We start from the raw sequence: 16,683 nt of genomic DNA, 5'->3' as shown, positions 1-16,683 counted from the left end.
AGGTACTGGAAAGGAGGGCCGAGGATGCAGAAAACAGGAATAGGCGCAACAACATACGCCTAGTGGGCCTGCCGGAGAAAATTGAAGGCGACGACATGGTGGGCTACTTGGATAACTGGCTGCGGACGGAGGTGGCACCTGAAGGTCTGTCCCCCTTCTTCTCCCTGGAACGAGCGCATAGAGTTCCGGCGCGTCCGCCAGCCTTGGGCCTTCCTCCTCGCCCGGTGGTGTTCAAGTTGCTCCATTACCGGGACAGAGACTGGCTTTTGCAGAGGGCGAGAGAGGCAGGGCCCTTTCAAGTTGAAAACAACAGAGTCACCATGTTCCCGGACTACACGTTTGAGACTCAGCGACTTCGGGCAAACTTCTTGTCCCTCAAGCGAGAGCTCCGCCAGGAAGGCATCAAGTACTCCCTGTTGTTTCCGGCCAAACTACGAGTGGTGGTGGACGAAAAGTCTTTATTCTTCACGACTTCCGCGGAAGCATGGGACTGGTGGGACACTTATAAGGCAGGAACGGACGGTGCCAAGGTCAGGGAGGAAGAGGCCAGGGCGGAGAGGCCGATCAGACAGTCCCAACGGATCAGGAAGAATCGCAGGAGGACCGGGAAACCCTCGATGTCACAGACGGAGGCGGAGAGGCAGGCGGCCCTACAGGCGGTGGTGGACTTATCTAGAGCCGCCAGGACTCAATCTGGGAAGGGCACGGACTCGGAGGCCCCGGGAACGGGCTCAGAGACAGGACAATCGGAGTTTGGTGGAGCCCGGGGCCCTATTGTGACGCCGCAGACCTCGGGAGAGATACTGGAGGCGTGCTGAACTGGTTTGGGGGAATGGACTCGCTGGTTGGCCACCGGGGCGATGGACCCGCAGCAGTGGAAAGACATTGATTGAGGTTTTGGGGAACTGTAATGTGGGGATTGTGGGGTGGAGCACGCGGGGCTGATTTGTTGGAGGTCTTATAGCATTGAGCCGCGCCTTACTGGCCCCTAAGGTCATCGCAGTGGGGACTGCGAACATTACCACCTTTCCTTGAGGGGTGGTCGGGAGTGTTGGTTTGGATGGGGGTACTTCCAGTTGCGGGGGGGCCTGTCCTGGGGGGGTGGGAGTTGTGGGCCGTTGGGGTTGTTCGAGGGGTTGTAGTTGTTGGAGGGGTTTGGCTTCCTGTTTGGAGTGGGTGGGGGGGAGGGCCCGTGGTCGCGGGACTTAGGCGAACATTGTTCTTTGTTGTATGGTCCGGTTGTGTAGGGGGGAATGGCTAGTACTGGAGCATTGAAATGTGTTACCTGGAATGTGCGGGGCATGCAGTCCATGACGCGCAGACATAAGGTTCAGGCATACCTCAAGCGTAGGGGGGTTCACATAGCGTTCCTGCAGGAGACGCACCTAAATAAGCAGGAAGGGGCGGCTCTACAAAGGCGCTGGAGGGGGCAGTTATTCTACACGACATTTTCGGCATTTGCGAGGGGGACATTGATTTGGATACGGGCGGGGGTCCCCTTCCAAGTCTCGAAGTCGTCGATAGACCCAGAGGGCAGATATGTGGCTGTGGAAGGAAGGCTGAGAGGCAGGATGATATCGCTATGCAATGTGTATGCTCCTAATGTGGACCTGCCCGCTTTCTTATCTAACGTTTCGGGCAAATTGGCGGGTTACTTGGCAGGGCCGGTCCTCCTGGGGGGGGACTTCAACTCGGTTGAGGATGTACTACTGGATAGGTCCCATCCCCCGCTTCGCGCATCCCCAGCACATAGGATCGCCAAGCGTAGATTAGAGTGGCAGGAGAGCTGGGCCCTCACGGATGCATGGAGGGTGTTGCACCCCACCACTAGGGATTACTCCTTTCACTCGCACCTGCATGATTTACATGTGAGACTGGATGCGTTTCTTTGTTCGGAATGTGTGCTCCCTGCGGTGGGTGGGGCGGAATACTTGGCAAGGACGATATCGGACCACAACCCCTTGTTGATATCTCTGGAATGGATGGTGACTGTTAACAGCGTACCAACATGGCGCCTGCAACCTGACACCCTGGACGACTTGTTGTTCAGGGAGGCCCTGAGTGACCGTATTGAGAGATATTTTGAAGAGAACAGTGGCTCGGCTTCCACGAGGGCGGTTGAATGGGATGCTTTCAAGGTGGTGGTGCGGGGACACTGTATTGGGCACACGGCAGGGGCACGGAAGACTTTGTTGGACGACTTAGATAAGGCTGAGACGCGGCTGAGGGATCTTGAGAAGAGGCGCCCGAATCACCCAGAATTGCAGGAGGGGCTTAGCGGGGCGCGGGAGGGGCTGGCGGTAGAGCTAGAGCGGCTGCGTAGCTTCGACCACAAGGCGTACGTGACGAGGGCGCATGCGGAAGGTGATAAGGCGGGGGCGATGTTGGCTTGGCTTGCTAATCCTATCCGGGGGGGAGGGCCGATCATGAGGATCCAGGTGCCAGGGGAGGAGCCTTGCCACTCCCAACCCGGGATCCTGAACAAGTTCCGAGCCTATTATGAAGGGCTCTATCTGAGTAGTGAAACTGGAGGGACGGAGGAGCTTGAGGAGTTCTTGGACGGGCTGGAGTTGCCGCGAGTGGAGGACTCGGAGGCAGAGGAGTTAGGGCGGCCCATCTCCCTTGGAGAAATAGGTTGCGCTGTAAAACAGATGGCTAGGAACAAGACCCCGGGCCTTGACGGTCTCCCGATCGAATTTTATGGCAAATACCTGGAGCATCTTGCTCCGCGACTGCGCGAGGTATACAATGAGGCGCAGGAGAAGGGCCGACTCCCGGGCTCCATGTGCGAGGCCCTTATGATCCCACTCTTAAAGCCGGGCAGGGAGGGTACGGCGCTGTCCTCGTACCGTCCGTTGTCTATGTTGACGACGGATTACAAAATCCTCAGTAAAATTCTAGCCAACAGATTGCTAGTGCATATGACGAGCCTGGTTCATGGTGACCAGTGCGGTTTTATACCGACACGCAACACCACTCATAACATCCGCAGACTCACGAGACTGATGGGTGTGGACTGGCCAGACACCACCTCCCCATTTGTCCTGTCCATCGACATTGAAAAGGCGTTTGACAGCCTCGAATGGGGATACCTGTATGAGGTGATGCGTCGCTTTGGACTGGGAGACGGATACATACAGTGGACCAAGGTCCTCTATACTGAGGCGGTAGCAAGGGTCCGGGTAGGTGCGCTGATCTCGAGACAATACCCGATCAGGCGTGGCACTAGACAGGGCTGTTCCCTATCCCCGCTACTGTTTGCGTTAGCAATGGAACCCTTCGCTGCGGTAGCCAGACTGGGCCGCCACTACGCAGGTTTGCCTTTTAGGGGGAGGCCTCACATCATCTCCCTTTATGCGGATGACTTGTTAATGTTTTTGGCTGATGCCGGCGCTGAACTCCAGGGGGCACGGAGGCTACTGGAGCAGTTCGGTGGGTTATCGGGCCTGAGGGTCAACTGGCCCAAATCCTGTCTGTTCCCCCTGAGGCCAGGAGAGCCGTGCCCACCCACTGCTCAGGAACTCCGGTGGGAACCGCGCTGCCTACATTATCTAGGGGTTTATGTTTACCACACCCCATCCGACCTGCTAGATGGCAACGTAACTCGCTGTATTAACGCTCTGCGTGGATCTATGGACTTCTGGGCGACTCTACCGCTATCTCTGGCTGGCAGAATTTCCCTGCTGAAAATGATAGCCCTGCCCAGGCTTTTGTACTATTTTAGGACACTGCCGGTATGGATCCCGAGTTCGATTTTCAAACGCCTGAGGTCACTGATCATACTGTTCCTGTGGGGCACGGGCAGGAGACGCATAGCGCTCGACACGCTGTTGCGCCCCAAAGATGAGGGAGGTATGGCAGTGCCGGACTTCGAAGGATATTACCTCGCTGCCCAGCTGCAGACTTTTACTCAGGAGGTGGCGAGAGTATATAGAGGTCCCGAGGACGCGAGAATCGAAGGCACCCCGCGACACGTTCTGGCGTATATCACGCTGCACCAGAAACTCCGAGTGGGAGACCTGACGGTCGAGGAGCAGACTTTCCATCTATGCTGGGACCGGGCCCGTAAGAGGGCGGGTGTCCGCCTTATGTACGCCCCCGAAATACCGCTGGGAATGATTACTGCCCTCCCACATGGAGGTGACTGGTCGCGCTTACTCGGGTGGGAGGAGGCAGGAGTACACGTGCTGGGTGACCTCTACGAAGATGGGGTGTTGCTGCCGTTTCGGGACCTACAAGAGAGATTTGACCTACCGAGGGGTGACTATCTGCTGCACGCGGCAGTCACAGGCGCCATGCGAGCCCATTGGGGGGAAGGGCAGCAGGAACCAGGTACCTCAATGGCATGCCAGTACGCCATGATGGCGGCGGGAACCTTTAAGGCCGTCACGTGCTTGTACTCGAGAATGCAGCGGGAGGCCCTGCAACCTTTGGCAACCCTGAAGGCCAAGTGGGAGTTGGACCTCCAGGTGGAGATACCAGACACGACCTGGGGCCAACTGCTGAGGAGGGCGCGGAGGAGCTCGAGGAACGCCAGGTTCCAACTGATCCACTTTTATGTTGTCCACAGGGCGTACCTCACGCCCGGGAAAATCCAACAATACTTTGGGGCGGCCGACGCTGCTTGCCCCAGATGTAGTACAGCGGGGGCGGATCTATGTCATATGCTGTGGGATTGCCCCTCTCTGGGCGACTATTGGCAGGAAGTTGGGCGGGCCCTTAACGAGGCGACGGATAGGGATATTCAGTATACTAAGGCAGTTGGCATCCTTCACTGGTTCCCACATACACCTAGAAATATGATGTCAAGTAAATTTATAGATTTAGGGCTTATCTTGGCCAAGCGGGAGATCACACGAAATTGGAAGTCCAGAGTGGGGCCCACGTATAAGAGATGGTATGGGGAGTGTCTGAGATGGGCCGCGTGTGATAGCACCCTGCGATACCAGATGGCCTGGAGGTCGAATGACGAGAAAGCACTGGAAAGGGCGACTGCATGGGAGATGATGGTGCAGGCGCTCAGGGATGTGGGCGATGAGGAGCAGGAAGGCGAGAGCGAACTAGCAGGAGCAGACCCTAACACTATACAGGAGAACACGCCGTAGCGATTGTTTGCTTCCTCCTGCAACACACCAGGCACTGACACATGGTTACTCAGGCGCAGCGCGACCACGGGGGAGGGTGGGTAGGAAGCTGATTTGGAGGGATGTTGGGGCACCAAAATTTGGGGAGGGGGAGGGGCGTAAACCGCAAAAGCATTCCAGGGTCATGGGCACAATGAAGCGGTCGGACAATGTAAGAAGCACGAGACCGAGACGGAAGTTGAAACAGCCCGCATCACAAGCGGGGAAAGCCCCCCGGAAGGAAGACGCGACATTCCTCAATCGAATTGGTCCATGTTCATACTGATGTTGATGAATATCTTGTCTGTACTTTTATATTGGTGATGCAATAAAAATGATGTTAAAAAAAAAAAAAAAATGAAATGGCCATAGAATCCAACACCACGGGGGCCAGGGAGGGTGCCATACCTAAGAGGTTAAATAAGGGGTCGAACCCACATGAGCACACATTAGCTCCACCAAATGGTGGGAATTCTTGCAATCCGAACATAAATAGTAACAACACCGTAGTGTTGCAAACACCATCACCAACCAATAGTGTGATCCCAAACACGCCCCCACGGAACATCACGCCACTGGGGAACCTAGATACACTAGGCGCTGTAGGGGGCATACAAAAACCTTGTACCTCATGTGTGACACTACATGACTTCCTCACAAACAGCATGGGGGAACTGTTAAAATACCATCTGAAACCCCTGGAGAAAAGCATAAGGGTAATCGAAAAACAACTCGCCAAACTAAATACTCCTGCATTTATGCAGAAGTCACTGAGTACCCTAGACATGGGGGAGGGGAAGACCAAACAGCCAAGCAAACCGGTCAAATCGGCTAAACCAACTCAACCATCCACAACACCAGCTGTTTGCCCAAAGCCCTGTGGACCAGATAAAGAAGGGAACATCCAGACTATTAAAAGCGTCAAACATAATCCACAAAATACTCCTAAACCCCAAACTGTAGAGGGAAAGGGCCAACTCGTTACCACTAGTGATAACGCACAACCCACCCCAGCCCTAGTAGCCCTAAATACTCAGCTAGCCAACCTAAAGGAGAATTCACAAAAACTACAAAAAACTCAGCCCTCTCAAGCTCAGGGGAAACAGAGGACGGGATCTAGACCTAGACGGCCGTTCCATCTTCCACCTGAGGCCACCCTGTTCACTGTTGTCCTAACAGGGGTCTCAGAATTACCAGAGGGCTCGGATGAGCCCCAGTGGTCACTGAGAAACAAAGTTCTGCAATGGCTTAGCCAAAATAGACCTATACAGCCATCGCATCATAGCAGAATTAACTCAGTTAGAAGAGTGTTCTGGATTGGGGATACCAAAAAAAGCCTACAGGGTGACTGCGTTATAGTCAACTGTGACGATCCTGCAATGGCTGACTATATCTCTTCCTGGCCAGCACTTGAAAAAAGGGGGGGGGTGGATGTACAGCGCCTTTCCTTTTTTTATCCTCCGTTAAATACCCCGAATTACGAAAATAGAACTGGATGGGATGATGTTCAGGATTGGCCCTGGACACAGGTGGGGTACACTAATAGAAGCAGAAATAGGAATAACAACAATAATGGTTGGAACAGAGGCTGGAATGCCCGCCCCTGGTACCACAGCAGAGGCAACCCAAATTTTGATTACTGGGAGGGGGTTCCCATGAGGAACAGATTCGACTGCTTAGACATGGTCGATTGACCAATAAAGGTTACCACAGGGGTCTTAGAAGTCACTGCTCCCCAACAAAAGATCCATGATGTCCCTTCCCTAGTAGAAAATACTAACCCCGTGATGTCAGAGATTACACTAGTGCAAGACACGGGTGGTGGAAACTGGTTAAGCCAGCAGTTAACAGAAAAATCCAGCAGGTCATGGACCGAGAATGGAACTGGGCCCATAACTGAAATTACCAGCATAAAACCATATCTGAGTACAGTAGATAGGACTAAGTCCCAACTCGATAACAAGATTGAAGCCTTGCAGGATGGCATGGTCGCACAATTTAGGCAGGAAGAACCCTGCCCCACCACTGAGGGGAATTGTTTGCTAAAGATATCTTCCTGGAATATTGCTGGGCTTGCGAAAAAAGCGCGTGACCAGCTATTCCTAACTTTTATGGAAAAGCAGGATATAGTCTGCCTACAGGAGTGTTGGGACCCATATGAGACCTCTATAGAGGGTTTTAGCACTTTCTACGTTCCCTCGATCCAGGGTAACCGAGGCAGGGGCTCGGGGGGACTTTGTATCTTTACTTCTAATCTCTGTAACATAGAACAGAACATGTATGAGGCAAGTGGGCCAAAAGCAGGTATAGGGAGTTCACTACAAGGCTTGTTTTTTAAATTAAATGGGCGCTCCTTCTTTCTGATAAACCTTTATAATAATATGCCAAAAGTAGAGGTAAAAATTCTAATAGCGGAATTGGATTCACTGCTAAAGAGAGGCGGCCAGGCGGCAGACTGATTACTTATAGCGGGGGATTTTAATTGTCACCTATGTCCCTATAGCCAAACAAAAAACTGTGGCATTTTTGACTCACAAGGGGATCCCACCACACACTTTGAACACTCCTTAGGGGGAAATTTGCTAAATCAATTTATGCATGAATGGGATTTGGCTTTTGCAAATGAACTCTGCCAGCCACCCGTAGTGTTTCAAACAACCTTTTTTGGTCATGGGGCAGGCACTGTAATAGACTTTATCTTGGTTTCAAATAGGAACCAAGGTTGGGTGGGCGGGTTTGAAACGGAGGGCCTAGCAATAAGTGACCATTTCCCTATTAGTACTTCCCTTAAACTAGGGAAATCTGGCACCCAAAAAATAAGCACCACGGATATATTGCATGGCCGTTCAGTGGCACTGGCCAGGAAAAATGGCTACGCCATTAAATGGGCAAAAATTGAACCCACGAACTTTCTGAAAGATCTATTACAGAAAGAAACTAGACAATTTAACACCTGCCTGGAACTAAGCACTAACCCAGAACAAATAATACAGGCATACGATGAGATTAAAGCCGCAATAAACGCTAAGCTAACTAAAAAATTAAAGGTAAGGGATGAAACGAGAACATATGGCTGGTTTAATCGAGCCTGCACAAGTGCTCATAAAGCACTTTTACAGGCTTTAAAGACCATACCCAGGGATAGCAGCCAAGTTAAGGAGGCTAGACAAGCTTACAAGCTGACTCTCCTAACAAGGAAGAAAGAACTTAAAAATGCAGCTTGGGAAGCCTTGATAAAGGCAAGCGCACTAAGGGATAATACGTCCTTCTGGAAAGAAGTAAATGCCCCCTTCTTTCTAGATAGGAAGGTAGACTCCATGGAAATTGGCATAGCTGAAGACGTCTGGGTCAATCATTTTACTGCCCTCTACAAGAAAGACTCACTTGTGTTGATCTCACAAGAGGAGTTGGCTGAGGGGAGTGAGATTCTTCTACAACCACAGGGAAATTTCCCATTAAAAGTAATGTTCACCCCTGCAGACCTGGAACAAGCGATTTCCCAGAGTGCAAGCCTAAAGGCTCCAGGGCCTGACGGTGTACTCATTGATCTATTTAAAGGGAACGTAGATCTCTGGGCACCCTTACTGGCAAATGTCCTCAACGCCTATTCCAAACTAGGTTTCCCCAACACATGGAAGGAAGCGATAGTCATCCCAATATTTAAAAAAGGAGACAGACAAGACCCAAAATGTTATCGCCCCATTTCTCTGTTAGATAATTTAATGAAGGTAGCAGGCAGGGTGTTACTAACCAAATTACAAACCTGGTCCAAGACTAACGGGATACTCTCAAAATTCCAATATGGTTTTAAGTCGGGTGTGGGAACCATAGAGCAGGGTTTAAACCTGTCCCTTATAATAAATAAATATATTGGATCAAAAAAAGGGAACTTGTTCCTAACATTTGTCGACTTAACTTCAGCATTCGATTGTCTGGATCATGGAATCCTGTGGAAAACCCTGACTAAAATGGGGATAGATAAAAACATTTTAACTTTTATCCAGGAACTATACAGAGATGCAGGAGCCACGGTGAGATATGGCAAAAACGGCGAGCAAACCAGAAAATTCCCAATTGCAAAGGGCGTTCGCCAGGGTTGCATTCTTGCACCGTTTTTATTTAATTTGTATATAAACGAGGTAGCAGACTCGATGAATGACCTGGAGGTGGATTACCCCAAGATAAACGGACTTGCAGTCCCGTTATTGTTATATGCTGATGATGCGGTGATTATGGCCCGCACTCAGCGGGGACTCCAAAAGGCATTAACGGGCTTTGCAACCTTTATGAGCTCTAGAGGCCTTATAATAAATGTGGGGAAAACTTTCACGATGTCATGCACAACGAGAAAAAAAGTACCAGACTGCAAAACCTTTGTTAATGATTCAAAGATAGCAATGTCGAAAACTTTTTCTTACCTGGGTATCATTTTTAATAATAGGGGGACATGGTCTGCAGCGATTACCTCCCGGAACCTGGCCTTTGCCCGCGCAATAGGGGCGGTTAAGCAATTTGCCAAAAAACTTGGCGGGAAACCGGTAGACACACTACTTAAGATCTACGCAGCAAAATGTGTGTCCACAGCTGTTTATGGGGCGGGGATTTGGGGACTTGCAGATAGCTCTGAAATCCAAAGGGTGGAGAATGCTTTCCTGAGGTACCTCCTAGGAGTCCCGCGTTCCACATCCACTACTATTTGCCACAACGAACTGGATAGATCTCACATTAGTGACATTATAAAGATAGCACCAGTTATGTTGTGGCATAAGATCTGGACATGCGAGGACACGACCTTCAATAGGGAGGTAATTCAGGATTGCCTGCAGCAAGGGAATGGCGCTAAACAACCCTGGCTAGCCTACGTTAAAAAATTCCTGAACTCCATCGGCCAGCCAGAATTCTTTTCAGACCCAATATCATGCGCCCAAATCCCCAAAAAAGTATTAAAAGAGACATGTCTTGGCCTATTGGAGGAGAGGAGATATTATCTAGATGGGAATAAGTCTACCATTATAGCCCACCGCCAGATTTTGCATGAACATGGTCTACATCCTTATTTGGCGCCAAATATCTCCCCTTACCATAGAATGCTGTTAGCTCGTCTGAGGACAGATTCTTTTTTCAGGTTAATAACGTTCCCTGCCCCAAATGATTGGTCAGTGAAAATGATAAATTGCCCGTGTGACGGAGTAGCCACTCAGTCTAACATACATTGCATACTTTTCTGCAAGTACTACCAATGGGGTAGGAAAAAACATCTATTGCCACTGTTAAAGCTGTGGGGCTTGAGAAGTTGTAAAGCAGCCCTCCAAAGATTGTATTTGCTTCAAGACGAGTGTACTATTGGAGTGCTGATAAAATTCCTGTCGTTTATTATAAAATGTAGAGGGTCTATGAGAAGCGATTAGAAGGCTGAGGGTTTGTAGAAGTATTATTCTGTGCCTAATAACACCATATAATACATAAATATGTCATATTTACCTCAACCTTTCTATCAAGCAAATGAAACGATACATATATCAAACGCTCTCTAGGAAAAAATTTTATAGGGTTTTTAATACTAGACTAATTGAATGACTAGTGTAATGAACATGAATTTTTTGTAACAATCTCCATTTTAGTATGTAAATGTTTAAAAAATGTTGTTTTAATTGCATTTTGTAATGTTTGCTTATATGGTGTTGTCAAATACCGAATAAAGCTATCTTTGAAATTTGAAATTTGAAAATTTGAATAAATGTTAACAGTGCATAAGTAATAACAGTGCATTATTACATTATCACAACTCTCTAGAACACATATGAGTTGTGTTTATATTAGATGTACCCATGCTAAAGAGAGGCTTGCCAAAACCTCTACATGCATCTCACCTGGCTTACAGTATACAAATTTACAGAAAACATGTATAATCTATTTTTTCATTTAAACCTTTTGGTTCCTGTGTCCCTAGGAACCTAATCCAAAATATCTCTCTTTGTAGGAGGGATCTAGTTAGATCCACACCTTCTTGGGATTCGGTTTTCTCCAAAACCGAAAACTGCAGCTGGGAGATGTTGTGCCTATTTTCTGACCAATGTCTAGCTAAATTGCTTTTGATATTGACATTCCTGATAGTGCTCTTATGTGCAGATATTCTTGTTTTTAGTTTTCTTTCCGTCTTCCCCACGTACAGTTTGCCACATGGACATTTGATGTAATAGATCACGTTTTTAGAATTACAATCGCTGTCATGATGCAGATCAATAGTCTTTCCAGTCTGAGGGTGGTGTAAATTGGTCCCAGCTATCACATTGTGACAGTGCACACAGTTCATACATCTTTTCATCCCTTTATGTATTTGTCTCTTTTTAATTATAGGTGTCTTCAGCAACTCCTTCAGATTTTTTGATCTTTTATACGCAAACATTGGTTTTTGCGAAAAAATACCTCCAAAGTCTGGTTCATATTGAAGAAGTTCCCAGTGTCTGGTTATTATATTTTTGATTTTAGATGAACTTGTGGAGTATTTTGAAACAAATACCTGTCTGTCCAGGATTTTCTTGGGTTTCTTTTCCAAAAGATTCTCTCTGCTGAACGTGACAATCTTGTCTTTAGTTTTCTTAGGCACACTCTCTGGGTAACCTCTGGAAACATATTTTTGCTCTTGTATATCCAAATGTTTTTCCAAAGTCTCAGTTTCTGAACAAATTCATTTTATCCTCATATATTGTGACAAAGGCAAATTCATTTTTAAATTCTGAGGGTGGAAACTCTGAAACAAAAGGGAATTGTTGACATCTGTCTCCTTTCGAAACACTTCAGTTTGCAATGTTCCTTGTTTTAATGTCAATAATACATCCAAAAATGCAATTTCGTCATCACTGATGGTGTGAGTAAACTTAATTTGATCCACATGGGCATTTAAAGTCAAAATGTTTTGTTCCAACATTTCTCTGTTGCCTGACCACAATACAAAAATGTCATCTATAAATCTTTGATATATCAAGCTATGGTCTCGCCATTCTTTGTCCGAGTAAATGTAGTCCGCTTCGAATTTAGCCATGTACGTATTGGCATATGCGGGGGCCCCCGCAAATCCCATCGATGTACCATTCTGTTGCAAGAAAAATTTTGAGTCCCATTGAAAATAGCTGTGGTACAAGCAGAAATGCAGCAATTCTAAGATGAAAGATTTTTCTGCTCTAATAGTTTCAAGCCCCAACAGCGCCCATTCCACAGCTTCCAGTCCTGCTTGGTGAGGTATCGAAGTATAAAGAGATTTGACATCTATAGTACAAAGTAATAGATCTTGTGTTATAGTAGTGTTCTTCAATTTTTGTAAAAAACGATTAGTGTCTTTTGTGTAGGATGGCCAATCTTGGACAAATTGCTGTAAAAAAGTATCAATGTACTGCCCCAATGGTTCGAAAATCGTGCCACAACCTGTGACGATAGGTCTCATGGGAAGATTCAATTTGTCTTTATGAACTTTGGGCAACATGTAGAGGCGGGGTCGCCTGGGATGCTGTACCGTGAGGAATTGTTTCGTAGCCATTGAGATGTGACCAAGTTCACAAGCTTTGTCCAGAATAATTTTCAAAGTTATTTCCAGTTCATGGATGGGATCTTTTTCTAATTCCAGATATGTTAACTCATCAGACACATGTTCGTTGACTTTTGCCACATAAAATTCCTTATCCATCACAATTATCGCTCCTCCTTTGTCCGCCTTTTGAATATGAATATTCTCATTCATTTGAAGTTTTTTCAAAGTGTTCCTTTCAAAATCAGATAAATTCTTCGTTTTGGATCTGTGGAAACGCAGTTTCTCTAAGTCATTCCTTACTGATTTTTCAAATGCATCCAAGATTTTATGCGAAACCGGTGATTGATACTTGGATTTGACTTTAAATTCCATTAGTTCAGTGGGTTCTTTAACCTCTTGTGTTGGGACCACATTGGTGAAAAAATGCCTGAGTCTTAACACTCTCATAAATTTGAACAGTGCTATTTCACATTCCAAAATGTTTGTATCATAAGTCGGGACAAAACCTAGTCCTCTGTTTAACACTTGAAGTTCATCAGATGTTAGCTCTGTTTTAGAGATGTTCATCACCAGATTTACTTGGTGTTTCTTGTTCTTACTCCTTCTCTTACTTCTCCTTGTTTTGGTTTTGGTTTTCCTGGCGGTTGGGTTAAATCCCCTGCCTGGGGAAAAGAAGACGGCTTTGATGTAGTTGCTGTTTGATCAGGTTCTGTTTGTTCATTTGAGCCTGATGCCTTTCCAATTTGTGTCTCTGCTGATGGTCTGGAAGCACTTAAATCCGTATCTGAGACTAAACTTTCCTCTGAAGTTGTGGTAGGTTTTTTCCTTGGTTGGGAGGCTCTTCTCTGGGCATATACTTCAGCCCAAGAGTAAACTTCATTAAGCTTGTAATCAAGCGTGCCCCTTTTGAATTTCCTTAGTTTACCTTCTTGAATTTCCTTGGTGTATTTTTCCAACGTGATGTTTATATCATTTAATGCTTTGTCCCAATGTTCCTTTTGCATCCTTCCCTCTAAGTTTTGTTTGATCTCATCAATTTCACGGGTCAGGTCTGCAATAACTCTAGCCAATTCCTCAATCAGTAACAGTATTAAGTCTAAAGAACACTTATTTAAAATTCGGTACCATTTCTCCATAAAATCTTTGTTTAAGTGAAACCTATAGAGCATCGGTTTGATGGACATTCGCAAACCTCGTGGAATCCTTTTTTCTTTATGGTACTGTACCAAGGTCGAAGCATGGAGTTTTTGGCTTACTTCTCTTTTGGCTAGAAATTGTAATTGTTTCAATTGTTGCACTATCGTGTTGCCTTGGGCATCCGTAGTTTTTACTTCTTGAATCAGTGAATATATATCCGTTGCTTGCTCAGCTGTATATGCTAATGTTTTTGCTCTCTCATCTGTGAGACTTGATATTTGATCAAACGACGTTTTTATTACAGTGGGTGCTCTTTCCGTTGGACAAAGTGACAAAATGAAAATAATAAAGTGGATAGCACTCCTTTTTATGAAAAATTATTATAGTATTCCTTCTTTTAACACATGCGTGCTGCAGAGGTGGCACGTTTGTCCACACACCGTGCCTACAATACTGTCAACCTAACTTGAGTGAATGAACCACTCAACCCCTGCGCACTGTTGCTACTGGTGGCAAAATCCCACCAGATACATCATCATTCTGAATTTTAATCCTGGTTTCAACAATATAAACCTACACATATACCAATTTCATCATTCTTATTCAGGAATATGATTTTTAATCATCAATTCATTTTTAAGTAAATTTCAACATATATTGAAAAATCAAAACATTTCACTGCATCAACAAAATCTTTCTTGACTGTGTATAGTTGATGTAGCCCGATGCATTTCGAGTCCTTTTCATTGTGTAAAGAGTGTTCCCACAAAACCCTGGAATCTGTGGTCACATACATGAATGTATGATGATACAATGCATGCTTTTACAACGCATGCCTTTGCAACACATTTTTTACAACGCAAAATCATTTACAACAAATGTTTTCACAACGCATACCATTACAATGCAATATATATAGAATGCATAAAAATCCCATTACAACGCAAAACAATACTATGCATACCATTACAAAGCGAAAAAATATATTTTTTTAATACAATTTGTAAAATATCTCCTGGCACGGGATGCAGGGAAAATAGGAGTTTTGGGTGGGTAAGTGTATTAAAATTTATTTTGCAACTTAACACATAATTTTTAAAAAACGGACTAATTTTTCAAAATTAATACTCAGGTATTAATTTTTAATACTTGCGTATTAATCGGGTAACATAAAATATGATAACAATACAACATTTATAAATCAGAAAACAGAAACTAATTTATAAATAAAAAATAAAAATTACAAATCATTCAAAAACATACTCAACGAAGAAAAGTAACGAAATAGCTGAAAGCGGTCCACCATTTTATGAGCTTTGCTCAAACACAAGTCCTACAGCAGTTTCTATGACAAGAAATAGAGCCTGCAACAAACAAAATGGAGGAGTAAACACTGACGAACCTAAGTTATCACATGAAATGAACCCAAATAAAACGAGAATCATAATGAATATTTTTACGAAAATAAAGGTGAGACACAAAAAAAGGTATAAATAAAGGTTGCCCTCCATTTTGAAATCAGTGGTCACCTGACTACCAACGAGAGCACACGCTTTTAACGCTGCCTCTCACTCTCCCACAGAAACTAACATAGTGGCATAGCATATCAACCATTCACAACAAGCAAGTAAGTATAATACATTGCAACTTGAATAATTACTTTAATTATTAAAGCAAAAAACAAATAAAAGTAATGAATATATATTATTTTACAGTTTTTTGAAAACTTGACAGACTTTAATTAAAGGAGCATTGTATTTGAAAATGATTACTAAACTTGAAAGTAAGAGAAATAATTAAATACAATTTTGAATGGTTTTACAAATAAAGCTACTTTTTGATCCAAAAATGAAAATAAGATACAATTTGAAATGTTGAAATGCAGCAGAGTCATATGATTAAAAAAAAGGGGTTTGGTAATAATTTTTCAAAAATAGAATAATCAAAAAAAGTCTTCAAAATTAAGCTAATGCATGAAATGTGCTGTAGCTATTTTTAATGAAATGTATATATGATCTACCAAAGTGTGTGAATAAAATGGTAAAAAAGCTGCAAAAATAAATACCGACTGCAAAAAATACTATAAATGATGTTGTGATATTCAAAATATATAGATAATAGGAGTTTTAATTACAAAACGTGTAAATTTACAAAAATGTCTTTTACAAAAATAGCTAAGACTGTTGAATAATGCTGTACTAAATTAATTAGGCAAAATGTAAAGTGTTGTGTACGAAGGAATCAAATATTAGAAAACGATTGATTAATTTATTATTTAACACCTCATAATTTGTTTATAAAAATGCTAATTCCTATCATTTTTACAAAATTCCAGCATACAGAAAAAAAGTTCTGACCAAATCAATATTAAATTAAAAGAAGGAAGTAACACCAATATCAAAGAACGACATCTCTGTTCAAGGTAAATACGTTTTATAATAAACTCAATAAACATGTGCAATATTGAAGCAATGTGGAAAATGTGATTAAAAAAAGTGTACATTTCTGCAACTGTTTCTTAACTGATATCTCTATGTTTTTTTAAAGAAATCTTTTCAAATATTTGCTGTAAAAAAGGCATTTTTATATAATGAAATGCCTTGTTTCCTGGAAAGGATGCAATTTTTTAAATCCTATAAATAGAAATTTAATAAATCAAAATTAATTTTATATATATATATATTATATCCTACAACAGATAACAACATTTACAACAGAGCTCTATCAACGAAGAAAAAACACCAGCTTTGGAACACCTTCTAAAGAAAATCACCAGCATCTTCACCACATCCTATAAAAATACTAAACGTAATTATTTTTCCTAAATGACAAGAACATTTAATTAACCCCTTTTTCTCCATATAGACCAACATAGCAAAAACGACAATATAAATGTAA

The sequence above is a fragment of the Lissotriton vulgaris genome, chromosome 6, assembly GCF_964263255.1.
Source record: "Lissotriton vulgaris chromosome 6, aLisVul1.2, whole genome shotgun sequence".
Classification (NCBI taxonomy): domain Eukaryota; kingdom Metazoa; phylum Chordata; class Amphibia; order Caudata; family Salamandridae; genus Lissotriton; species Lissotriton vulgaris.
The sequence above is the reverse complement of the archived record's forward strand: the minus strand, read 5'-3'. Positions refer to the sequence as shown.